Source organism: Copadichromis virginalis, linkage group LG16, assembly GCF_057382275.1.
Source record: "Copadichromis virginalis isolate Kocher_CV1m ecotype Utaka linkage group LG16, C_Virginalis_male_GT1.1, whole genome shotgun sequence".
Classification (NCBI taxonomy): domain Eukaryota; kingdom Metazoa; phylum Chordata; class Actinopteri; order Cichliformes; family Cichlidae; genus Copadichromis; species Copadichromis virginalis.
In genome coordinates this window covers 37549027-37574063 of record NC_140633.1, presented here as the reverse complement: position 1 = coordinate 37574063, position 25037 = coordinate 37549027, and the positions used below count along the sequence as shown (strand labels likewise).

Sequence of the window (25037 nt, the reverse complement as noted above, 5' to 3'; positions counted from 1 at the left end):
TACTCCTACATGTTTGTGTAATCAAAACAAACATGTGTCCTGCTCAAGTTTTCAGGCAGTAGGCTAAACAAAGAAGTTTGTTAAAAAAAATAACAAAACAGAATGAATATATAGAAAATTTTATACTATTTCTTTAAAAGTTAATATTGTCCAGAGCAGGGGTCAGCAACCCAGGGCACATGTGCCAAGGATTAACTGATGCAAGACCATAGCGGGACTGGCCATCGGGCATACTGGGCATTACATATCTTTCAATGTGTGAAAGATATGTAATGATTTCTAAGATTCTAAGTTTTGGCTCAAACAAAGACAGTTTCATACTTATTCTAAACTTTAGGACATTAAAATTAAAAAAGTGAAACAAAGAATAATTAAGACGAGTTGTTTTGCTTTATTGGTTTTCAAGCTGGTAATCTCAAGGTTGTTTTGAACCTCTCAGTCATTCTTTTGTCAGAATTTTATTGGTGACGGTGTCACCTTTTGATTTGAGCCGTACAGATTAAACATTTATGATGATTTTTTTTTTTACATAACAAAAAGTGATATGTAGATCAAAGTTCAAGTGGTATGGGACACATCATGGCAAGATAACGTTAGTTACATCATGTTGTAACTAACAGTTACCGCTGGCCTCTCAAAATCAGCAGGTTCCTCTGATTGTCACGGGTTGCCGGGGCAAGTTGTGCGAGTTAGTTAGGACCCAGGAAGCGGCAGCTCTGGTGCAAGTGAGTTTAATAACAAAAGAAAATACAAACAGCAATGGCGAACATGAAACAGGCAAACCTAAACTGGGCAAAACAAAACAAGCCAGAAACGAAGACGCAGGGAGGTACGAGGAAATACACGGAAGACAGACGGACAGAAGCAGACAAACCAGCAATGAGGACGAGGGAACACACACTATAAAAACACACAGCAGTAATCAGGGGATGGGGAACAGGAGGGAAACACACCTGGGAGACATAACAGCTGACGAGGCAGGGGAAACATAAACAGAACACACTGACATCAGACAGAGACCTTCAAAGTAAAACAGGAAACACACCCTAAACACAACACACACCAACTAAACACAGACTGGAGGACACCGACATCGGCACATGAAACGTGAAACAGAAGAGTACAAAAACCCAAGATAACCAAAACCACAGAATAATAATAAACTTAACATAAACACGGAGTCACAGACTCCGGACCATGACACTGAAGTGATAATAAGTCTAAATAGAGCACTTCTTTAATGTCATATAAGGTCAAACTTTCACAAAATGTATTTTATCTTTAAACTCTGCTTAAAATTCAACGGTCTTTGTTTGTATTGGCAACATTTAGGACAATTATTTGGATACAGTTCAGAATCACTTTAGTTTGTTTTTTTTACAGTAGTGTGTAAAAGTTTTTGCTCCTTTCTGATTTCCTAATTTTTCTATGTTTGTCACATTTAAATGTTTCAGATCATCAAACGAATTTAAATATTAGACAAAGAAAACACAAGGAATCACAAAATGCTGTTTTTAAATGACAGTTTTATGATTAAGGGGGAAAAAATCCAAGCCTACATGGTCCTGTGTGAAAAAGTGATTTCTCTTTAAACTGGTTGGGCCACCTTTGGTAGCAACAACTGCACAGAAGTGTTTGCAATACCTGGCAATGAGTCTTTTACAGCACTGTGGAGGAATTTTGGCCCACTTATCTTTGCAGAATTGTTGTAATTGGGTTTTAGAGCATTAAACAACCTTTTTAAAGTCGTGCCACAGCGTCTCAATTGGATTCAGGTCAGGACTTCAGGTCATAGGTGGACTTACTGTTACATTTCACATCTGCCTTACACAGTCAGAAATAGGGGTACGGAAGGGGTACATTACTGTGCCCCAAGGTACAAAAATGACATTAATACAGTCTAAGGACAAATATTGGACCTCGGGGTAACTATCTGTACCTTTTTTAGCGTCTGAAAGGTACATACATGTTCCTTAATTGTGAAAAGTACTTATTTGTACCCATTCTTTCAAAAGATAAAGTACAGGTTGATTAAGCTCTTTTTGATTAGAGGTTTTTTGTTTTTTATTCTTTTTGACAGTAATTTATTTGCAACTGTATTGATATAAGCATATATTTTAGTGTTTTTATTTTTTATTATTTTCATTGCTGTTGTTGTTTTTGTATTCCCTGAACCCCCCCCCCCCCCCCCCCCTTATTTTTAAGCTGCTTTAAGAACAATGAATTTATTTGAAAGAAAAAAAAGTAAAAATGCATTTAAAAATTTTTTTAAGAGAGTGTTTTTTTTAAAGTATAACTATTTGGATGAATTGCAAAAAAGCACCCTTATTGAACTCGGAGTGCGAGTTGAGCCCATCCTCACAACATCAAACAAAAAGTAGAAGAAGAAACTCAACGAATAGCTGGTGGATTCTAGAATTTTCTGTAAATGCAGCAGGTGCCATTTTGTTTTATCAACGGAGGGAGATGGATTACGAACTTGCAAGTCCTGGTGTGCTCTGTTCACTTTCAACCGAGGAACTCTTAACAAAAATACAAGAGTGGGGCTTAGATGTCACCGAAGCTGAAGCTCAGCATTTCAGAGGTAAGTTTTATTTAAAGAAAAATGTAGCGTAATTACTAATTATTGGTTTAGCCTAGCTTAACGTATATTAGCAATTTAGCTAGTTTCGGCACTCTCTTAGCTCAAATTATGTCTTTTTACAAACGTTTTTACAAACGTTTCATGTGTAAAGTTGAGGTCACAGTTCTGAAAAATGAAAAATGTGTACACATAGTATTTGTATAAGTTTGAACTTATATATGTGGTTCGGCCACAGTCTATGGGTTCGGTAACCCCTGCGCAGCGGAACGGCGCGAAATTTGATTCCCTGGTAGCTGAATGCAGTTTACCGTTAGTGTATTAATGGTTTAATAAAATCACGTTTTTACATCCATTCCAAGGCCATCAACACACATGGGCGGCTGAATATAACGTTTAAAGGAAATATCTTGACGCCGCACTTGTTTAAAATATAACAAGGGTGTCGCAGCTGGGGTTTGATAGTCGCGTTTTAAGCAATGTGGGAACTTTTTCAGCATGTAATCTGAGCTTGTAATACGGTCCTGCGGGTGTTATCGCTATAAGTAATCGGTCTGAAAGAACAGACGGCAGAAACTGTCGGAAATCTGGAGAAAGGAGTCACCTTAGTAGTGAATATTAACAAATTACAGCATTCTAGTCTTTTTTTTTTTTCTTCCAAACTTGAAAGGGCACAAAAGCATGCTCAGACTCTGCTCTCCTGTGTCCAGTAGTCCCAAACAAACATCTAAATTTAAAAATGAAAACTTTGCATATCAAGAGGATTCACTCTAAAGATTTGCTTTATTTTATTTAATTTACTGATTTTTTTAAATGAATATTTCTTTGAACTGAAAGAAGTTGTACAAAAGGTTTTAATGTGTGTGATATATGGTTTTTACCCATGTAAAAATGTGGTGATAAATATCCTTACATTGAATTTAAAGTTTGTACTACCATTTATCTTGCAGACAATGAGGTTGATGGTGACACAGTTGACTGCGGTCTTACTGAGACTATGGTTGCATACCTTTTCCAAGGATCCTTCAAAATGCAGGTTAAATTCAACCAATTTGTGTCAAGGATGAAGGAATCTTCAGTGACGCTGACTCTACAGACTGTCTCTCCAGAAGACTGGCAACCATCTACTTCGTCAACTTCAATAAGGTATTTTCTTATTTATAATGAAGTTAGTATGTCTGAAACATACATGTTGGCCGTTATGCACTTTTAGGATTTAGTTAATATGATCATTGTTTCTACCATATGTATTGTTACTGTAGTGTTTTATACTTCAATTCATGCAATAAAAACAAACGCTTAACTGTTTTCACAGCAATGAAAATACTTTGAGACTACCAGCCTCTTTTGAAATTCCAAGATTTCCCAAAAATCTCCAACTAAAACTGGACAACAAAGAACCGTGCCATAAAAATCCAAGGGACAGACACACAATAATCAGAGTTCTATATGAAGCTGTGGCACAGTATACTATGTAAGTTAATCAGGGTAATGTTAGCTTGTTGCTTTAGAAAAAGCTGAATCTGTCATATTGAAAATAAACGCTACATTACTAAGAAACAATAACTGACACTTGATAAAGTTTGTTTGTCAGCAGTTGCTCTAACACTTATGTTTCTTCTGATATTACAGGTATCCCACAAATTCTGAATATGTGCAAGCTGTGAAGACGCTGGTAATGAAGTATCCTTTCCTCAAGGATCGTGAGGGAAATGGTTATGTAAGTTAAATTTAAAATTTGCATAAGGTTCCTTCAAGATTACAAAGTAAAAGTGAAGCTTTTTTCAATCTTGTTTTGTTAGTAAGACAATCTGTAGCCTCTCAGTAGGTTTGTATGAAGTATGTTTACTGATTCTTTGTTGGGTGTATTTTGTGTAGATTGTTTTTACAGTAACTTATGTTTCTGTTCAACAAGCACACATGGCATATGTCTTTGAGACGTAAATTCAAATCAGAGCGGGCACCACTAGTCGACAGTGAGGCAGTGAGGCGTTGTAAGGAGAAGTTTGGTTCTACGAGGAGAGGGCAGCCTAATAAATGTCAATGAACAAGTCAGAGAAATGTTTGTCAGGTTGGTGTGAGGGACATCTTGAGCTATAAAATGTTCTTGCCTCTGTTATTACATCTAAAACTAAGGATTAGGGATGCAACTGTACCCCTTTTTTTTCAAACCGAAACAATACCAATACTTGGATTAGAGCACTTGCTAATACAAAGTACCAGTGCTAATACTTCTACCTCACAAAATATTATTAATTAGAAGGCGCTAAAAGAGGGTGAACTAGATTTAAAAAAAAACAAAAAACATTTTAAATATGACTCCAAAACTAAAATTTCAAGTTAACAATTAAGATTTTATGTGAAATTATTTCAGAGTTTCCATATTTTAAATATTGGTTCATGGTATCGGTTAACTTTAACCGATACAAGTTCTTTGTGATGCACAGATCGTGTCAGCTCTAATTGTATATTTAGTCTTATGTTGGGTTTCTAATCTGTTTTGACTTTCTCTTCTCACTCTTGCTTTCTTTCAAGGGACCATGCGTCCAAGGAGAGGATTTATTATCCATAGACGCCCACTTAAAGGTCTTACAGTGCCAATATCAGAAGATGCAACCAGATACCATGGTGGTTCATAACCGTGTGCAGTAAACGTTTGCTTGGTGGCAGAAAGAAATTGCAAATGGTATGCCTGTGGAGGATGTGTTGAAGAAGTACCCCTTCTTAGGGATGCCTACTGGTGTAAGTCAGAAAGCTGAATTGAACTTGGAAATAGCTGTCACATTTAACATGTTTATAGTAGTAAATTTTATTTGCCCTTGACCTTGTTTTCTTCATCTGTCCCTCTTTCCTTTTTTTGTATGTTCATGTAACTTCTTACAGTATTGTTGTTAAATTCTATTAAAAAAAATAATTATGCAGCACCATACATAATTAATATCAACTTTAGATTATTTCATTTTCATACACTGTTATTTTGTACTGAAAATGAATTTTTTACTTGTAGCTGTGCAACGAACTCGGGTGGATCCAACCAACAACGGGTAATGTAAGCCAGCGATTTCGTGAAGGGCTCTCATGTGTTGCAGCAAAGGTGATTGACCTTACACAAGGGAAAACCCCACTCTACCAGCTCTACCTTGATGCAAGAGAGGAGGCTCTCACTGATGACCTACCGGGTATTTGCTTTTTTTTTTTTTTTTTTTAACTTCAAGGCTTCCATTTTATATAATTTTTATAGGTAACTGGAAATGCCAGATAAAATGCATGGGTGATCTTGTGTTTTGTTGTTTTTTTTGGCAGATCTTGACACAAGGGCTGCACTTTTATTCCTGCCATACGTCTTCAAGGAGAAACTGGATCTCTTTGTCATACTTGGAGAGGTGTGTGTATTAAAATATTTAGTCTATATAAAAGGAAAACAAATGTATCTTTTGTTAAGAGACTAATATATTGCTTTCCTCTACCTTCTCTTTTGACTTCAAAGGTTCATCCTAAAACCCCCTATCCAACTGTTCAGCTACTTCATGAAGACTGGAAACCAGTGTTCTCCAGAAGCGCTCCAAACATTGTGAAGTTGGATGGCAGTGAAGTGTGCAGAAGCTTGTGTATTTTTGAAGGAATCATCTTTTCTTTCTGCTTGTATTTTGTCTTCAACCTTGCTTATCCAAAACATCTGAAGAACACCCTGATTTTTCTCCAAAAGTACATTGTGAAAATAGATGAGGGTGAGGACCGGCCTCTGCCAATCACAGTCACCAGACAAATAAATCTTCTGTATTGACCACCATGCCTCAGCCATATCAGTGCTCCAAATGTGGCAGAAGAACCTTTAGTTTGACAAAGCTTATGCAGCACATAGGACTTATTCATTCCCATGATGCCAATTTTGATATAACCTGTGGACTCAGTGACTGCTGTTCTTCCTTCAAAAAATATGAATCTTTCAGACGACATGTGTATAGGAAACACAGAGAACAGGTGTTGTGTTAATATTGACACAATGTGGGTCTTTTGTGGAAAAATTCTCATTCCTCTGTTATATGACAACCATTTTCATTCATACAGTGTTAGAGTTGATAGTGAATGGACGTTGCTAAAACCTGGACAGGAAATTGATGTTGCAGCTTATGACACATACTCTGTTGATAACAGTTTGTATGTAACAGTTAAGCAATGTATTTAAGAAGGTAATAAATGTGACAAGTATTTTTGACTTTGTATCTTCAATTTTTCAAATCTTGAGAGGAAAAATATAGGAAATCTGTGTGTAGATACTGAACCTTTAGAAAGACATTTTTGTACTCCTTTTAAGGGTTCTTTTTTGTACTTTATACTAAGGGTACAATTTTGCCCTTTAAAGTACAGGTTTGACGTGTAAAAGGTACAAATTACAAGGGTACAAATCAGTACCCACAGTTTAGGGTACAGAACGGTACCTTAGAGGGTACCACCCCAGTGACAAGCCATTGTACCCCTATAGGTACATTTCTGTACTTTAATTTCTGAGTGTGTACTGTCAAGTGAACCTCAAAATGTGTCATATATAAAAAGCAAAATGTATTCATGATAAGTTATTTACAAATAATGCCTATGACCCATTACCCTCTCCTACATTAAAAAAAAAAAAAAAAAAAAAAATATATATATATATATATATATATATATGTAGGAAAAATTGAATATTGATAATGATATTGTGATAACATCATTTTCATTGTAGTTTAGAAGTAATATTACATGCACTTTGCTTACAGACAAAACTCTTATCAGAATTATATTCTTGAAAGACTTACTTTGACAAGAATATAATTGCGATAACAGTTTTCTCTGTAAGAAATATATAAAATTCCGGCTCTCATTCTTTGTCCTTCAAGCTCGGGCCTTTACCAGAGTCCTGGGAGTTTGAGGGTCATCTTTGCTGTTCCTAGGACTGCACTCTTCAGGACAGAGATCTTGGATGTTGTTCCTGGGATGTGTTGGAGCCACTCGCCCAGCTTGGGGGTCACTGCACTGAGTGCTGTTATTAATGGGACCACTGTTACCTTCACCCTTGACATCTTGTCTTAGCTCTTGGTACTTATTAAGCTTCACGTATTCCTTTTTCCTGATGTTGCTATCCCTCAGTATAGCTCCATCTACTAGTTACTACTATGTTGAGTTGGTTAGGCATCACCTTCCCTTGGCCTGGAAGATATCCGGACTTCCAGGCGATACTTGGTATAGATGTTGCTTTTTACTGTGCCGGCCACTTGGTTATGGCGTTCCATATATGCCCGGACTCTTGCACCCTGCTGTTATGTGCTGGATCATCTCAGGCTCATCTTTACACAGCCTGCCCCTGGGGTCTTGCCTGGTGTGGTAGTCACCAGCCTCTATGGATCTTGTGCTTAGGTCTTTGTTTCTGTGCTGCCATCATTAGTGCCTCTGTGCTGTCTTTTAGTCGAGAGGACGGTCCTTCCATGATAGTTCCTCTTCTTGCTCCTCATCCATCTTAGATTTCTGCTGACTGAGGTATTCACTAAGTGGGGATAAATTCCCCACTTAGTGAATACCTCAGGATATGAATTCTACATGATTACTATTAATAAAAAGTAAATAAATACATGTTAAAACTAAACTTGTATCAAATAAATCTTTTTGATACCTTGTTGCACATAAAAAGGCTTCACAGACAATAGCAATAATAAGAGTGGTAATAATTATAACAACACAAACCTTTCAACATCTCTGCAACACTTCGACAGTAAAATGTTAACTATGTTAAACATAAAAACAAACCAACATAAGTCAAAAGTAAATAAAAGAGTTAAAAGACTAAAATTAAGCACCTAGGATAGGAGTAGTAAAATTAATGACTATGATATGATTCTACAGCAATAAAAAGTATATCAGAGCTCAAGAACAGAAGATGGGGAAGGTGTTATCTCTAGAGTCCAGAGTCTATCTGCCTATCTCTCAAAGCTACAATAAAACACTTGTGATAACTAGATGAGGTGCCAATAACAATAATTGTGTAACAATGTAAAAAAAAGGAAAGATATTGCTGTTAAATAGCTCGGCTACATTCAAAAAATATCAGTTGTTCTGTTTTTGAGCCACAATGAAGAAGCTGTTGTGGGTCTTTTGTCTGTACATTTTTTGTCTCTGTAGTTGTCAGAGCAGTGAGGTAAATGGAAGAGAGGACTTCATGTTTCTTGCAGGGCCTCTGACAAAGCAGGTGGTCAGAAGCTCAGACAGAAGCATAAATGATGCCTTTGACTGCAGTCATCCCGTTCCTCCTGGCTCTAAGCAGTACTTTGAGTACCTGCAGAGCAGAGGGGTGACCCACTTCAAAGTACTGCTGTCATGGGCTCAACTTCTTCCTACAGGCCACCCCAGCCAGCCCCAGCAGGCTGTGGTTAGATGTTACCAGACCCTGCTGAAACAGCTGCTGGAAGCAGGTCTTCAGCCTCTGGTCATCCTTCATGGATGGACAGTTCCAGAGTCTCTGCAATCAAGGTATGGAGGCTGGGAGAGCCAGGAGCTGGCACAGATGTTTCAGCAGTATGCAGAGTTTGCCTTCCAAGAGTTTGCACCACTTGCACACTCATGGTTGACACTGGATGGTGTTTGGCATGACGGGCAGCCTGCACATGCTCCCAGTTTTCTGCAGAACATCCTTCAACTAAACAAGAACATTTACCAGATGTACCATCAGCGCTTTCCTGACAAAGGTGAGTCAAATTAACAGGAAAAATGACGATTAATGACAAAAGTGTCGTGACTAAATTTATGCTTTCAGAATTCTTCTCTAGTAAATACTTTTTTCTCTGAGGATTGAGTTCACTTAAGGTTTTGTTTATAGACAAGTGTCTTGAGAAATCACTTGTAAAAATAAATCATATTTTATAACCAACTAAGTTAATAAAATCCTTCAGCACATGTTCAGCAGTTCCAAACAGTAAAAGTGCCTTTCATGCTTGCATATTTGCAGGCAGACGTCTGTCACTTGGACTGAAAACTAAAGATGTGGTTTCTCTCTCCGACATTAAAGCTTCAACAAGTGTAAGTTTTTTCTTTTCTTTTATATATACATATCTTTTAAACACTAATATATGTATAGTCAGAATTTCACCTCCTTGCATGATTTTTATTTAGGATCCTAATAATATTTTCGGTTGTTGATATTATTTTGATAATCGGCAATGAAATATTTTATATTTACAATAAGCTCCAGTTATTTACTCACCAAATATATGAGAAACAAAATTCTTTCACGGCCTCAGAATTGACAAATATCCCCTTTAATGATTTTCTTGCATTTAAAGCTTGTTTTTAAATCTCTCCAAAATATTACAAACCTCAAATTCAGCTTTTTAAGGAATTTGCTTATCTGCTTAGGATGAATATTCCAGTGAACGTCCCCACAGATGTTCGCTTACATGATGTTTACCACTCATTGATAACTTAAAGTCTGTAAATGAATCAGTCCACATTAAAAGGTTTGCATGTATCACACAGGCGATTTTTACTGTGGCCAAACAATGAAATCTTACATTTGTCTCATGACAAAACTTTATTTCCATTCCAAGTAACGTGCATAAATTGCACGTTAACTGGCTGTTTTTGCGGGGGGTTGCGTCTTGTAGAGGATTGTTCCCTTGTTATAAAATTATTTCAAGCCATTTAAATAATTATTTGATCCAATTTTTTAATATTTTATTCTTTTTATTTTGGTTTTGTTGAAGGCATTCAACAACTCTTTACTCCACACACTCTAGTGACAAGAACAGCAGCACTAACGTACCTGAGGTTAATCATTCCCAAAGGAAATTTTAATCATTTTCTCATAATCTGGAACTACTGACTGTTGTTATATGGATTTTATATGGATTGGTCATATAATTATATATTTTTTGTTTGTTTAGAATAAGATTGATTTGGTTTTTTATGTCATGTTGAGTGCTGTGTGGTAGGCAGGATATAGGACCCAATTTCAGGACTCATATTTCAGATTGAACTTAAAGCGGCAGCGTTTATATCAGGGAGACCTTCCATAAAAAGTAAACGTCACAAAAAACAAACCAAAACCTCAAACTAGAAAACTAGAAATAAACTGGACACACTTGAATCTAAAAACTAAGAAACCAAGAAAACCACACAGCACGGTGACAGTACAACGCAACACTGACAGAGAAACACGGGGCTTAAATACACTGAAGGATAACGAAGGAATGAGACACAGGAGGAGAGCACAGCTGTGTCTTGTCAGCAAACATGGCGCGACCAAGGGGAAGTAAAAGTAGAAACACTGACAAGAGACAAGGGACTGTTCACAAAGACGCAGACTAAACACTATGACGTGGAAACACAACAGACCTAACAGAGGCAAGACCAAGACTACAAATACAGACTAAGTCAAGAGTATAATAATACTGGGCTAGGAAATATAAAATACACAGAGAACCTAACAAATAAACAAGACTCAAGAGAGAATCCAAACAAGGAGTTAAACAGGGAATACAGGACTCAAAACAGCATATAAGACTATCAGTGAATCAGAACATAAACCATACTACAAAATATTACCAAAACACAAGAAACTCAAAATGCTGGGTCATACTGACCCTGAACCATGACATTCAATTTATTTAAATGATGCCAATGAAAACAAAGAATAAGTCACTTTAATTACCTTAAGATTTCTAAAAAATGATGACGCAACGGTTCAAAAAAGTCCCATCTCAGAATGATGTGACAACCTGATGTTGTGTATCTCCTGCTTGGAACAGATGGACTTCTTGTCAGTGCACATTGACTACAACTGTGCCATCTCTTCAGAGTTTGAAAATGAACTGAGGAACTTACAGGTACAATAAGCATTATAAGATTTTTTTTTATACGTTGCATTTAACATTTTGCTGATACAGCAAAGCTGCATATGTTTCATTTTATGTTGTAGATTTTGAGCGGGAACTTGCCTATCCTGATTTACGAGATGAGCGCTCATGATTGTTCTCCCAATGATTACCAGCTTCTTGGATATTTCCTAAATGGTAAATGTCATGACAGCTTTTTGACTTTCCAAATTTAAGATATTAATAATCATTTCCCATAACAGAAACGAGAACAATACCTAATTTTATGAATGTGCAGCTGTATATGTAATACTACTTTCCGGTAGCTGTTGTAGTAGAGATTCGTGTTGTGAAATACGTACTCATGGTGCCTAATACACCAGTTAAATGTTTCTGTGACTATGATACCACTTATTATTGTGTACAGTGTACATCCTTTTCAAAAAACAGCTATCTGAAGATATTACGGGATGGCAGAATAAAGAAAAACCAAAGGCCACAAAATCTGGGCAAATCCTCTGGTGTTATTAACCAAACAGAATACATTAAGATAAAGTTCTAAATCTTGGGAGTGTTATCATGTCATGAAATCTTCTTGTTATGGGCCAGTGATGTTATATAAGGCACCCATAGACTTAGCACACACTTATGATGTTTTTCAGTAATAGTGAATACATATTGTTACAATAACATATATCAGAACTATATCAGAACTGAACTTAAAACAATTCATATTTCTTGAACACAACACAGTCTTGATGGACAAGGACAATGGCCTGAATATTATGGGATGTGACATGAAGGACATGTTAGGCAAGCTGGACACGGAAGATGCTCTTGTCAAGTAAGAGTTCATTTTCTGATTTATATGTACTGGAATTCTGTTATCTTTTTTTTTCTTATTTGATTAAAGATTTGCTTATATTTTTCATGTCTCTCTCTTTCCAAAAGTCATGGCATTTCACACCACACCAGGGTGACAGGGTTAAGAAACAGTTATCAGACTGTGTGGGATAAATTTAAGTCCCAGACCACAGCAGAACGAGATCTTTTCCTTCAGGAATCATTCCCCTCTGGCTTCCAGTGGGCCACCTCCAGCGTATCCTTTAAGACTGAAGGTGGCTGGTCAGAAGGTGGGAAAGGAGAGACTATTTGGGACCGGTTTGGTCATGAGGGATTGGCCTTTGCAAATCAGACAGCTGACCTAGCTTGCGACAGTTACCGTAAGGTAGATTATGATGTCTACCTTCTGCGAGGTCTTCAGGTCGACACCTACCAGTTTTCCATCTCTTGGGCCCGTATTTTCCCCACAGGGTACCGACAGAGCCAATCAGAAAAAGGAGCTCAATACTATGACCAGCTGATAAATGCTCTCGTTGCATCTGGCATACAACCCATTGTCACTCTGTACCACTGGGATCTGCCTCAAGCACTCCAGAATTATGGTGGATGGACCAATGCCTCCATTGTAGAGGCCTTCAAAGACTATGCAGACTTCTGCTTCTCCAGGTTTGGAGACAGAGTCAAGATCTGGAACACATTCAATAGTCCCTGGGTAGTGAGCCATGCCGGGTATGGTACTGGTGTGCATGCCCCAGGAGTAAAGGACTATGTGGAATCTTCCTATCAGGTGACAGTGATGTTATTAGAATACTACAATTAATCACTTTATTACAAGTGTAATTATTGCACTAATGTACTTAACATTTGATTTTGCATTATCAGGTCACTCACAATATTCTCAAGTCCCATGCCGAGGCCTGGCATGTCTATAATGACAATTACAGAAAAACACAAGGAGGAAAAGTGGGCATTGCCTTGAACTCTGACTGGGCTGAGCCCAGTGACCCTGCCAAACCTGAAGACGTAGCAGCTGCAGACCGTTACCTGCAGTTTATGCTGGGCTGGTTTGCACATCCCATATTTGTAGACGGAGATTATCCTGCAATACTCAAAGATCAGGTGGAACAGAAGAAAACAGCATGCCCTGACTCTGTACCAGCAAAGCTCCCAGTTTTCACTCCCACAGAGAGCAAGAGGATACTTGGTACTGCTGACTTTTTTGGTTTAAATCACTATACTTCTCGGCTGGTCAGCAACAGTGATGGTGGGTGCACCCCTGGTCCTGACGGTGTGGGTGACTTCCATGCAACTGTGGACCCCACATGGAGTTCCACAGCTTCTGACTGGATCTATCCTGTTCCTTGGGGACTTAGAAGGCTCCTGAACTACATTTCAACAGAATACCTGAGTGCTAACAAATTACCTGTATACATAACAGGAAATGGGATGCCAACAGATTACAGTGTTGACAGTCTCACTGACACCAGCAGAATGGACTATATGAAAAGTTACATCAATGAGGCCCTGAAAGGTTAGTGTTGGAGATTTCCCCAATTTGAGGGCACATTTTTTTTAGAGAGAGAGTTAAAATAATTCAAATATTAATTTTGTTTTTGTTTGTTCATTTTGTAGCAACACTCACAGATGGAGTGGATGTGCAGCGATTCACAGTGCAGTCACTCATGGATGGATTTGAGGCAAACCAAGGCTACAGTCAAAGATTTGGTCTTCACTATGTCAACTTTGAAGTGGGATCCAGACCAAGGACCCCAAAGCAATCTGCATATTTGTACGCTGAGATTATCGAGCAAAACGGTTTCAGTTCACAAAAAAGTAAGAAGTTTAAAGCTGCAGAAAGGCCATTAACTCGACGTTTAGCTGCTTTACCACCCTCAGAAGTTCCATCTCAGGCAAAGGTAGTTTGGGAGAAATTCTCTTCACAGTCAAACTTTGATAGAAAAATGTACCATTATGGCACTTTTCCTGAGGGCTTCAGTTGGGGAATTTCTTCGTCGGCCTACCAAATTGAAGGTGGCTGGAATGCTGATGGCAAAGGTCCTAGTATATGGGATAGATTCACTCAGACAACTAACACTATTCCTGATAACGCAAACGGCAATGTAGCCTGTGACAGTTACAACAAACTTAATGAAGATCTCTACATGCTGCGGGCTCTGAGGGTGAAGTCATACAGATTCTCTTTGTCCTGGTCCAGGATCTTTCCTGATGGCACACGTAAGTCCCTCAACCAGAAAGGTGTTGACTACTACAACAGACTCATTGATGGTCTTATAGCGTACAATATCGAACCCATGGTAACACTGTACCACTGGGACCTTCCTGAAGCTTTGCAAAAGGTCAATGGCTGGGAAAGTGCAGAGATGATAGACATTTTTAATGACTATTGCGACTTCTGCTTTGCTACATTTGGTGACAGAGTGAAATTCTGGATAACCATTAACCAGCCTCAGACAATTGCATGGTCTGGATATGGACTTGGAAATATGCCACCAAATGTTGTGGACCCAGGATATAGACCATACATAGTTGCACACAACCTCATTAAAGCCCATGCCAAGGCCTACCATACATATGATGACAAATATCGTCAGTTGCAGGGTGGTCTAATCTCCATAGCCCTCAACGCTGATTGGTTTGAACCTGCTGATGTCAACGTAGTCCGTGAAGTGGTGACTGCTGACCGGGCGATGCAGTTCCAACTGGGATGGTTTGCACATCCTATTTTTAAGAATGGTGACTATCCTGATGCACTGAAGTGGCAAGTTGGGAACAAAAGTGAAATCCAAAGTCTTCCACAGTCAAGACTTCCTTCCTTTACTGAAGAAGAAAAGAACTTCATCAAGGGAACTGCTGACGTATTCTGTGTAAATCATTACACTACAAGGGTAGTGAGCTATTTTACAGCTGCACTTCAGCCTCACTCCTATGAATCAGACCGGGACATGAGAGAAGCAGAGGAACCTGATTCACCAACTACAGCCATTCCTAACCAAAAAGCTGTGGCCTGGGGCTTGAGGAGACTCCTCAACTGGATCAAGGAGGAGTATGGTGATCCAGAGATTTATATTACTGAGAATGGAGCAGCAGTAGAATGGGATGACTTTGAAAGAGTAATGTTTTACAAGGCCTATATTGATGAGGCTCTCAAAGGTGCAGTGATATAAAAATATTTCAGAAGATATTTAACATTTTCCACCACTGCCATGACTGGTTGTTCATTTATTTTGTATGTATGTGTTTGCATTTGTGGTTACATTACAGCCAATAACCTTGATGGTGTGCGGTTGCGAGGATACACAGCAACAGCTTTTATGGATTCTTTTGAGTGGCTGCACGGGTACAAATTTCTATTTGGGCTGCACCACGTGGACTTCACAAACCCAGACCGTCCAAGAACACCAAAGTACTCAGCTCATTACTATTACAACATCATAAAGGATAATGGTTTCCCCTTGCCAGATGATGAGAAGATGCTTTATGGTCACTTCCGAGAGGATTTTATGTGGAGTTCTGCTTCAGCATCATACCAAGTAACTTATACTTCTACTGCAATTTTACTTTTACTCAATACTGTCTTGCTTCCCTTGTTTTCATCTCTTTAAATTATTGTTTTGCATTTATTGTGTCCAGATTGAAGGAGGATGGAGGGCAGATGGAAAAGGTCTAAGCATCTGGGACAAGTTCGCTCACAGTCCTTCCAAAATATTAAATGATGACAATGGGGACATAGCCTGTGACAGTTACAATAAAATAGAAGAGGATGTTGCGATATTAAAGCAGCTGAAAGTAAGCCATTATCGTTTCTCCTTATCCTGGCCGAGAGTCCTTCCTGATGGCACCATTAATAACATTAACGAGGCTGGAATCAAGTACTACCAAAGACTTTTGGACGCACTGCATGCTGCAAATATCCAGCCACAGGTATGAATAATTCCTTTCTGGCAAACAGAAAATCTTTGTGCCAGAAAATATACATGGAAAGTAGATCAAGTCAGCAAGTACAGCCAATTTTCCTTTCCTTTCCTTTCAGGTTACTCTATACCACTGGGATCTACCACAAGCTATAGAGGATTATGGAGGCTTTTTGAATGACAGCTTTGTTAAGCTTTTCAGGGACTATGCTGACCTCATGTTTGACCGTCTTGGTGACAAGGTGAAAATTTGGATCACCTTTAATGAGCCGCTCGTTGTAGCCCGCCATGGATATGGCTTTGGAGACTTTGCCCCAGGTATGGTTTGAGCCAGTGGTTTCCAATTTTTTTTTCTAGGCCCCCTCCCGGCACAAACACATGATCCATCCACACACACACACATATTTTGTTTTCAAATTCAATTGCGGTTTATTTCACACCTCAAACTGTTTGTGAAGAATTAAACAAATAAATGTAAACTAATAAATTACAGGTAGCAATAACATCAACTACTACCTCTTTTACACCACGTCCACACCTACACTGGTATTTTTGAAAACACAGCTTATTCTATGCATGTGGGCCTTTCGTCCACACGTAAACTGCAGTTTGGGTCACTGAAAAAGTATATTTTTAAAAACTCCTGCCATGGTGGAGATTTTTTTTATCAACAAAAACAGAAAATCTCTGTTTTCAGAAATACCCATGTACGTGTGGAGGTAGAAAAATAAACCATCTTTATGGTGTAATTATTTTATGTGTAGTTATTTTGTTTTGGTCTTATTGTGTAAGAATATTCAACATTGCTATCAATACATTTTCCAAAAAAATGCCTCTCTGTGCAAAATGGGTTTAAAACATAAACAACTGTTACTGTTTGTCCGTGATATGGATATGGGGTCAAGGTAAATATCGGAGTATTTTGAAATAAGCTGTAATCTGTACAGCAGTTCTTCACATTTCTAAACCATAGTGACAACCCCCCCCCCCCCCCCCCCCGACCTTGCAATAAAAACAATAACAACAAAAAAAACAGAGCATATAGGCAGCAAATGTGTCTATGTTTGTCCCCAGGAATCAGTTCAGGACCAGACACTCTGCCCTACATTGTTGGTCACAACCTGATTAAAGCTCATGCCGAGGCCTGGCATCTCTACAATGACAAGTACAGGGCCAAACAGAACGGCATAATCTCCATCACAATCAGCTCTGACTGGTCTGAACCCAGAAATCCTTATAGACAGGAGGACTATGATGCTGCACGACGTGTGGTGGAGGTATGCCAATTCCTTTCAGATTTGACAAAAGAAAAATTAACAGCAGTTAGTTTCTAGTGACTATTATGTTTCTCTCTGTGCAGTTCACTCTTGGCTGGTTTTCCCATCCCATATTTAATGGTGACTACAGTGAAATTATGAAGACAAGAATAAGAGACCGAAGTCTAGCTGCTGGTCTACCACAGTCTCGGTATTATGAAGGCTATTATTAAATCACAAAAAGCGAATTCTGTTCACAAGCATTTTTCACTAACAACACTACTTCCATATGAACAGAATCAACTTTTTGGGATTTCCTTACCTGGATGATTGAGCATCCATCAAGACCCTATTATTAAATCTTTAAAAGTTGTCTGTGATTTTCTAAGTAGCTCTATAGTATAATAAGTAAGTTTGGTTTCACTTAAATTTCTCCAGGTTGCCTGAGTTTACTCAAGAGGAGATTAAGAGAATTAAGGGCACTCATGACTTCTTTGGATTGAACCAGTACACATCTGCCCTGGCATTCCCTGTGGACCATGGAAATATTGCAAGCCTTGAGGCAGACATGTAAGAAGTTAACATTTGAAAAACAACTGTCTTCTGGAACTAATTCTTCTGAACAGCTTTGCTTCTTTATTCTGTGATTTACCAAATTTTGCCCTCCGCAGCGGTGCAGCGACAGTTCCTGATCCCACTTGGTTGGATTCAGCCTCCGTCTGGCTAAAGGTCACACCATTTGGTATCCGCAGATTGCTGAACTTCATCAAAAATGAATATGGAAATCCACCAATTATCGTCACTGAGAATGGAGTCTCAGAGCAGGGACCTATTGATCTAAATGATGTTCACAGGATCTACTACTATGAACAGTACATTAACCAGGTGTTGAAAGGTAACAAAAACCTCCCTTTATAAAAAAAATCTAAAGCCAGGAATGTCCTGGAGAGGAAAATAACATAATCATGTTTTGTGTGTAATATGGATGCTTTAAAATAGACTATGAATTTCAAGAATATGAAGGTACTTATTTTCTCTTCACAGCTTACTTGCTTGATGGTGTGGATGTGCGTGGTTACACAGCGTGGTCACTGTTGGACAACCTAGAGTGGGCTTCTGGCTTTTCACAGAGATTTGGTCTGTTCTACGTTAATCGCTCAGACCCTAATCTTCCTCGAGTGCCTAAGAGCTCTGTAAATTTCTATGCCACAGTCATAAAGTGCAACGGATTCCCTGAATCAGGAGTGCCTGAACCCAGAGTCTGGAGGTAAAAGAATGAAATATTTGCTTAGATGCCTACTTTGAATGATAGACCTTTAAATTAAATGTTCAAATAAATAACTAACTTACCTGCTGAAAAGCAGGTTAATTACTATCTGCAAATCTTCACAACTAATACGACAGTATTGTTTTTACTGTGTCTCTTCTGCAGCAACAACCGCGCCAACAGCTGCACCACCAGTCAACATTAACAGCGTGAAATTCCTTGGTCTGGATCTCTCCGCCGATGATGCTGAGACTGGACTTTACACCACATTTGCTCTACTGATTGTTGCAGTAGTAGGAGTCATTTGTGTTTCTGTTTTCCTCTTTAAGATAAAAAAAAAAAGTCCAAGAAAAGTGAACATGTGGACAGTATCAAAATGGAGTAAAAACTGTAACTGCAAATAAGCTGATGTGCAGTGTAGGCCCCCGTAAACAGCATTTGATTGCAGACCCTTAAAGACTGAAAAATACTACTAGGCTCATCAGACATAGAAAATTGTAAGTTTCTCATGACTTAGTTATTAAATCCTTGTACATTATAATTTGCTTTACCACTGCTGCAGCATGAAGATTTGAGAATCCCCCAAAATGATTAAAAGTGTCATTTTATCCTGTACTCAAAAAACATAAAAGTAATTTATGTAATAAGAAAAACAATTTTCAGGTTATAGTACAGGATGTAACATACGCCTCAAATTTGAATAATGTTTTTGTATATGTTTATCAGATAATCAAATATATCAAATAAAACACTGCAAAAACATCCAGTGAATTATGTCATGATTGCTGTTAAATGTAAGTACCTTCTTCATCTTCAGATTTTTTTCTTCACTTTTTTGTACAGTGATAAGCAATTTTTGATGGTGATACTGTTATCTTGAAGTAATCAAAATTACACTGTGAATCAAAACAATATATCCATTATATTTATTATATTTGTTTAAACATTTGTTATTTAGCTATAAATCCAGTGGCCTCTGAAATCTCTTAAATCTTTGCAGTTTTTTACTTCAATACATTTGACTTCAGCGGTCTCCAGCAGTGTTTCACAAACAAGGAGCAGAGTAACACACTTTAAATTGTTCTTGTTAAAGAGACCTGATGAGAGTAAGTGTCAGGGTACTGTATCTGCTAAGGTTTGGACTTGTATTTGTTTTCCAGCTTCAGTCAGCACTCTACAGCCCTCACCACACTCCCTGCCCCTGGCTGATGCCCCCAGGCGCCGGTGCGTTGGTGGTTCTAAGTGTCTGGGGCTGGGCGCTCAGGTATGTACTGGCTCACTCCTGGTGGCTGCTTGGGGGCCCTTAGGCCTCTGGGCCTGCAGCTCGGTTCACTCTGGCGCAGCTGGGTGCCGGCAGAGCCAGCGGGCACATCACTGCAGGCCCCTTTGGCTTCTGCTCCATGGCTGCTGGTTGACCCCATATCTCTGGCTCTTCTCAGCTCCTTCCAGGAGGGCGGCACGGATGCCCCTCCAATGGTCCTCCTTGGGCTTTTGCACTCTGGATGTCATGGGCCTGGATCTCCTGCATGCCTGCTTCATGTCCTGGGGGACAGGGCCATGGCTCCCTACATCCTCTAGCAGATCTGTTTTTCTTCTCTCTTTCCATCCTCTCTTTCTTTCTCCATTTCCAATCCTCCAGCCATGTCTGTCGGGGGATAGGAAACCCCCCCCCCCAAAAAACAAAAAACTCTACAGCCAAGGCCAGAACCGAAAGGAGGAAAAATGGGCGACGTAAAGGTATCATTATGTTAATATTTATCAGAGTGAGAGAAGTGAAGTGAGAGAACTCTGAAGAATCTGGTGTTCCGTTAAAATCATTTTCAAGGACTGAAGGAGTCAAAAAGCTTTATTTGTCATGCGCATCACATGTTAACATGAGGTGGAATGAAATTATGTACACACAGTCCCGGAGTGAAAAGAAACAAAAATAATGAAGAAACAGAATTATTACATTTTTTAAAGTTATAAATAAATAGTTAAGTTTATTATGTTTTTTTTGTTTGTTTTTAACAAGCAGAAATGACAAGTAATAAGACATTACAATAAATAATACTATAACTAGAGTGCAACAACCTGAGTACCAGTATGAAGTATGGGTTTAGAGTGTGGGTATAAATATATATATATATTTATATTTTTATATTAAAGATTACTTACATTTTTTGTTTGCATGTACTATAAATTTGGAAAAAGTACAAAATAAAAAGTAAAAAAAAAAGATTACTTTCAATCTCTTAAAAACATTTCCAAAAATTAAAATAGAAAACCCTTTTTTTTATGCTGCTTCTCACTGCTAATCTCAAAAGCTGTGATTTAAACTGGAGTTGCTATGTTCAGCAGAAATCACAGTCCCACTATAGGTCACTGTGGAGAAGTCACATGTTTTATACAGAACAAAACAAACAAATACCCCCCCCCCCCACATTTTTAGAGTGTTTTGTATTGATGATTTGTGCTTTACTCACCTGAGACTAACAAAGTAATATAAAATATATTTTACCACCAATTCCCAGAGACATTATATATATATAGTTATATATATATATATATATATATATATATATATATATAACTAAACACCCAGCACGCCCCTGCGGGCGGTTTATCCTTCAAGCTCGGGTCCTCTACCAGAGGCCTGGGAGCTTGAGGGTCCTGCGCAGTATCTTAGCTGTTCCCAGGACTGCGCTCTTCTGGACAGAGATCTCCGATGTTGTTCCCAGGATCTGCTGGAGCCACTCGCCTATCTTGGGAGTCACCGCACCTAGTGCTCCGATTACCACGGGGACCACCGTTACCTTCACCCTCCACATCCTCTCGAGCTCTTCTCTGAGCCCTTGGTATTTCTCCAGCTTCTCGTGTTCCTTCTTCCTGATATTGCTGTCATTCGGAACCGCTACATCGATCACTACGGCCGTCTTCTTCTGTTTGTCTACCACCACTATGTCCGGTTGGTTAGCCACCACCATTTTGTCCGTCTGTATCTGGAAGTCCCACAGGATCTTAGCTCGGTCATTCTCCACCACCCTTGGGGGCATCTCCCATTTTGACCTCGGGACTTCCAGGTTATACTCCGCACAGATGTTCCTGTACACTATGCCGGCCACTTGGTTATGGCGTTCCATGTATGCCTTGCCTGCTAGCATATATATATATATATATATATATATATATATATATATATATATATATATATATATATATATATATTTTTTTTTTTTTTTTTCCATGTGTCCATGTTTGCTTATAACTTATTCCAGATGCTTACCTGAAACAGGTAGAGTATAAAAGGAAGCCAGCTGAAAATAAAATTAAAGCTTAATTGATTTTAAATATCATAGTCTGCAACAAATATCATGCCACGTTTGACCTCTGACCTCATTTTAACATTCATACATTATCACTATAGTTTAAGGCATTCGAGTTTTGAGGCATTAGGCTCAGACATTATCAGTGGGATTTATTTCTTTGAGATATGAATTTCTTAAACAAAGAAGTTTGAAAATAACTTCTTTGTTTAAGAATGAGACAAAATAGAATGAATATATCAAAAATTTTATACTATTGCCTTAAAAGTAAATATTGTCCAGAGAGTGGAGAAGTAGCTTGTTGGAGGTTTGTACTCTCCAGGTGCTTCTTGTTTATTTATATTTTCCACCATGACAGAGCACTTTCTCCTTCCTCCTGCTGCATTAATCGTCCTTTGTCATCATGACCTTTGGGACATGTAGTAAACAATTAGGAAAACGCACCGTCATACTTTCTGCACATCTAACAACTGTGGGCTGCATTTCAAGAAAGATAAAACCTGTGTCCCAGAGTAATCTAATTTCTTATTACCAAAGTAATCAAATTTTCTAAGAACAACCTGAAAGAACATGTGCGTGCGCACACACACACACAAGCAAAGATACTTAAACAAAGAAATTGAAAACAAAAGAAACTGACACAAAGTGCTTTACAGTCACCCTCATTTGTAATCAGGGTCTCCAAGAACCCAGTTAAAAAGTTGGAAGTAATTGAAAAAAGTCAAATAAAAATCAAAATATAACCAAAATATAAATATATTATATATAAAAATTCTAATAGTGGTAACACAGTCAACTAAAGCAGCAATAGGAAACATTTATATTGAGCTCGACCAAACTGAAAATGTGTGTCTGAGGACAACTGAGGAAGTTCAGGGTCTCTCCAAAGATCCTCGGGATTTTCTATACAGGCGCTGTGGAGAGCATCCTCACACAGAACATGACATCGTGGTTTGGGAACAGCTGTGTGAAGGACCAAAAAGCTCTCCAGAGAGTGATCCGTACAGCAGAACGCTGCTGCAGGATTGCTCTCCCCCCGCTTCAGGACACCTACACCAGGAGATGCCGGACTAGAGCAGCGCAGATACTGAAGGACCCGTCCCATCCTGGCAACAAACTGTTCCAACTTCTGCAATCTGGTAGAAGGTTCCGCATCTTCCGGGCAAGGACAGAGAGACTTAAGAGGAGCTTCTATCCCCAAGCCATCCGTGCCCTAAACACACACACCCGCCCTCTCACATCATCTATAATTGACTGAGACAGGACTCTCTTCCAGACACTAAACCAAGGCACAATGTACATTTCAATTCCTTAAATTTTAAATATGTTTATATTGTCTATCCTGTAAAATAGTCAGATGTCTATTCATATTAATGTACAGAATTCACCTGCTTGCTGCTACTACTGCACATTCACCCAATGTATATACTATATGTATGTATATATATATATAATGTTCTTCCTCTACACCCCCCCCCCCAATTTTTGCACATGTCGAGGAGCGTGTCAGGCTACATTTCACTGTGTGTTATACTTGTATAACTATGCATGTGACAAATAAAGAACCTTGAACCTTGAACCTTGTTTCCTTTAAAGATGATTTAAAATCATCACTTATTATAATTGTCTTTTATCTGTATCAGGCGGTAGATTTTATTTGCTGTAGAACAGAATAGAACCTTATTAATACCTTTTTAATTTCCCCTGAGGGGAATTATGGTTCCAGCAGCACAACACAACACTAACTGAAATACAAATAAGAAAACAAAATTACCAAGCAGGTACAAATAATTAAGAATAGAACATTAAGAATAAAAAAATCAACAGCAGAATTTAAAATGGTAATAATGAAAGGAAATCCAGGAATTAAAGTGTAAAGCGTAATACATTGGCAGTGTGTTTGTTTGGTTATTTCACTGGGTTGACATCATCCACCCCTCCCCTCCTCTTCCCCCTCACCCTGAGTGCTGAGTTGTACAGTTTGATGGCTCAGGGTACAAAGGAGATTTTAGGCCTGCTGGTTCTGCTGCTGGGGAGGAGCAGCCCATCGCTGATCGGGAATCTCTGGGCTTTGATGACAGTATGCAGAGTGTTGCTGACGTCATCCATGTTTGGCAACAGTCCTGTTTTCTTCCACTGTCATCAAAGATATAAAAGCTTTAATTAGTTTATCTGAGTAATAGTGAATGGAATAAAGATAATTTTTATAGTAGGCTGTTATCAGTGGCGGTCCTAGCCTGTTTGGCGCCCTGGGCGAACACTCCCTCTGCCCCCCCCAAACACACACGTAAAACATATTAAGGATTGTACACATTAACATAAAACTGTTGTCGGAACCATACTGAATTTCACCAGAGAAACACACACACACATATATGAAGAGAGAGAGAGAGTATGCATAGTATGCAAACGGCCATCATAATTCGTCATACAATGAAAACAGGACAAATCAACAATTGACACTGACTAATTAATATTAAAATCTGCAACATAATGTTTGAAGTTTAGTTTGTTACTGTTATTATTTTTTACCATTTCTTCTTGGAGCAACTGTAACCCACATAATTTCTTTAGGGATTAATAAAGTATTCTGATTCTGATTGTTTCAGGATGACCTGCCAGGATCCAATCACACATCTGCTTACCTGCATCTTTTGCTCGTTTCTCCTCCTCTTCTTTTATCTTTTTTCTAAACTGAGCACCTGATGACTTTGAACTTTTCTTGTCCATCTTCCACTGGTTTTAATTTTGCACTCCAGTATGAAAACAAATCCCCCAACCCGAGGATCGCCACAAAATAACCTAACAGACCAACACCTTAGTTCACAAATTCACTTTGTCTAAGGTTTATTTCTGGGATTTCGCACAACCCAGGATTCAACTCATGAATACATAATGGATTTGGATTTACAACATTATGAATGAAATGTGCTCTTTTTGGAAGCAACATCGACGGGTTGTGTGTGAGACTTTAAATCATCAAAGTAAATTATAAATTTCAAATTGTTATTGA

At 38.5% G+C, this 25037-nt stretch overlaps 2 pseudogenes across 2 annotated transcripts; both read left to right on the top strand.

Annotated features, from left to right (window-relative positions):
* The first annotated feature begins 2304 nt into the window (after window positions 1-2304).
* Window positions 2305-6797, top strand: LOC146691313 (sterile alpha motif domain-containing protein 3-like; annotated as a pseudogene). Its single transcript, XR_014915572.1, has 8 exons — window positions 2305-2584; window positions 3532-3727; window positions 3897-4055; window positions 4214-4301; window positions 5117-5323; window positions 5589-5760; window positions 5885-5964; window positions 6069-6797. The product of XR_014915572.1 is annotated as a sterile alpha motif domain-containing protein 3-like (transcript).
* Window positions 6798-8572: 1775 nt separating this feature from the next.
* LOC146691312 (lactase/phlorizin hydrolase-like) lies at window positions 8573-19481 on the top strand (annotated as a pseudogene). The gene is made up of 18 exons (XR_014915691.1): window positions 8573-8577; window positions 8735-9297; window positions 9558-9628; window positions 11356-11433; window positions 11526-11619; window positions 12175-12265; window positions 12373-13051; window positions 13147-13795; window positions 13897-15435; window positions 15547-15815; window positions 15916-16206; window positions 16316-16514; window positions 17271-17473; window positions 17557-17663; window positions 17891-18022; window positions 18124-18347; window positions 18497-18719; window positions 18885-19481. The product of XR_014915691.1 is annotated as a lactase/phlorizin hydrolase-like (transcript).
* Window positions 19482-25037: the final 5556 nt, after the last annotated feature.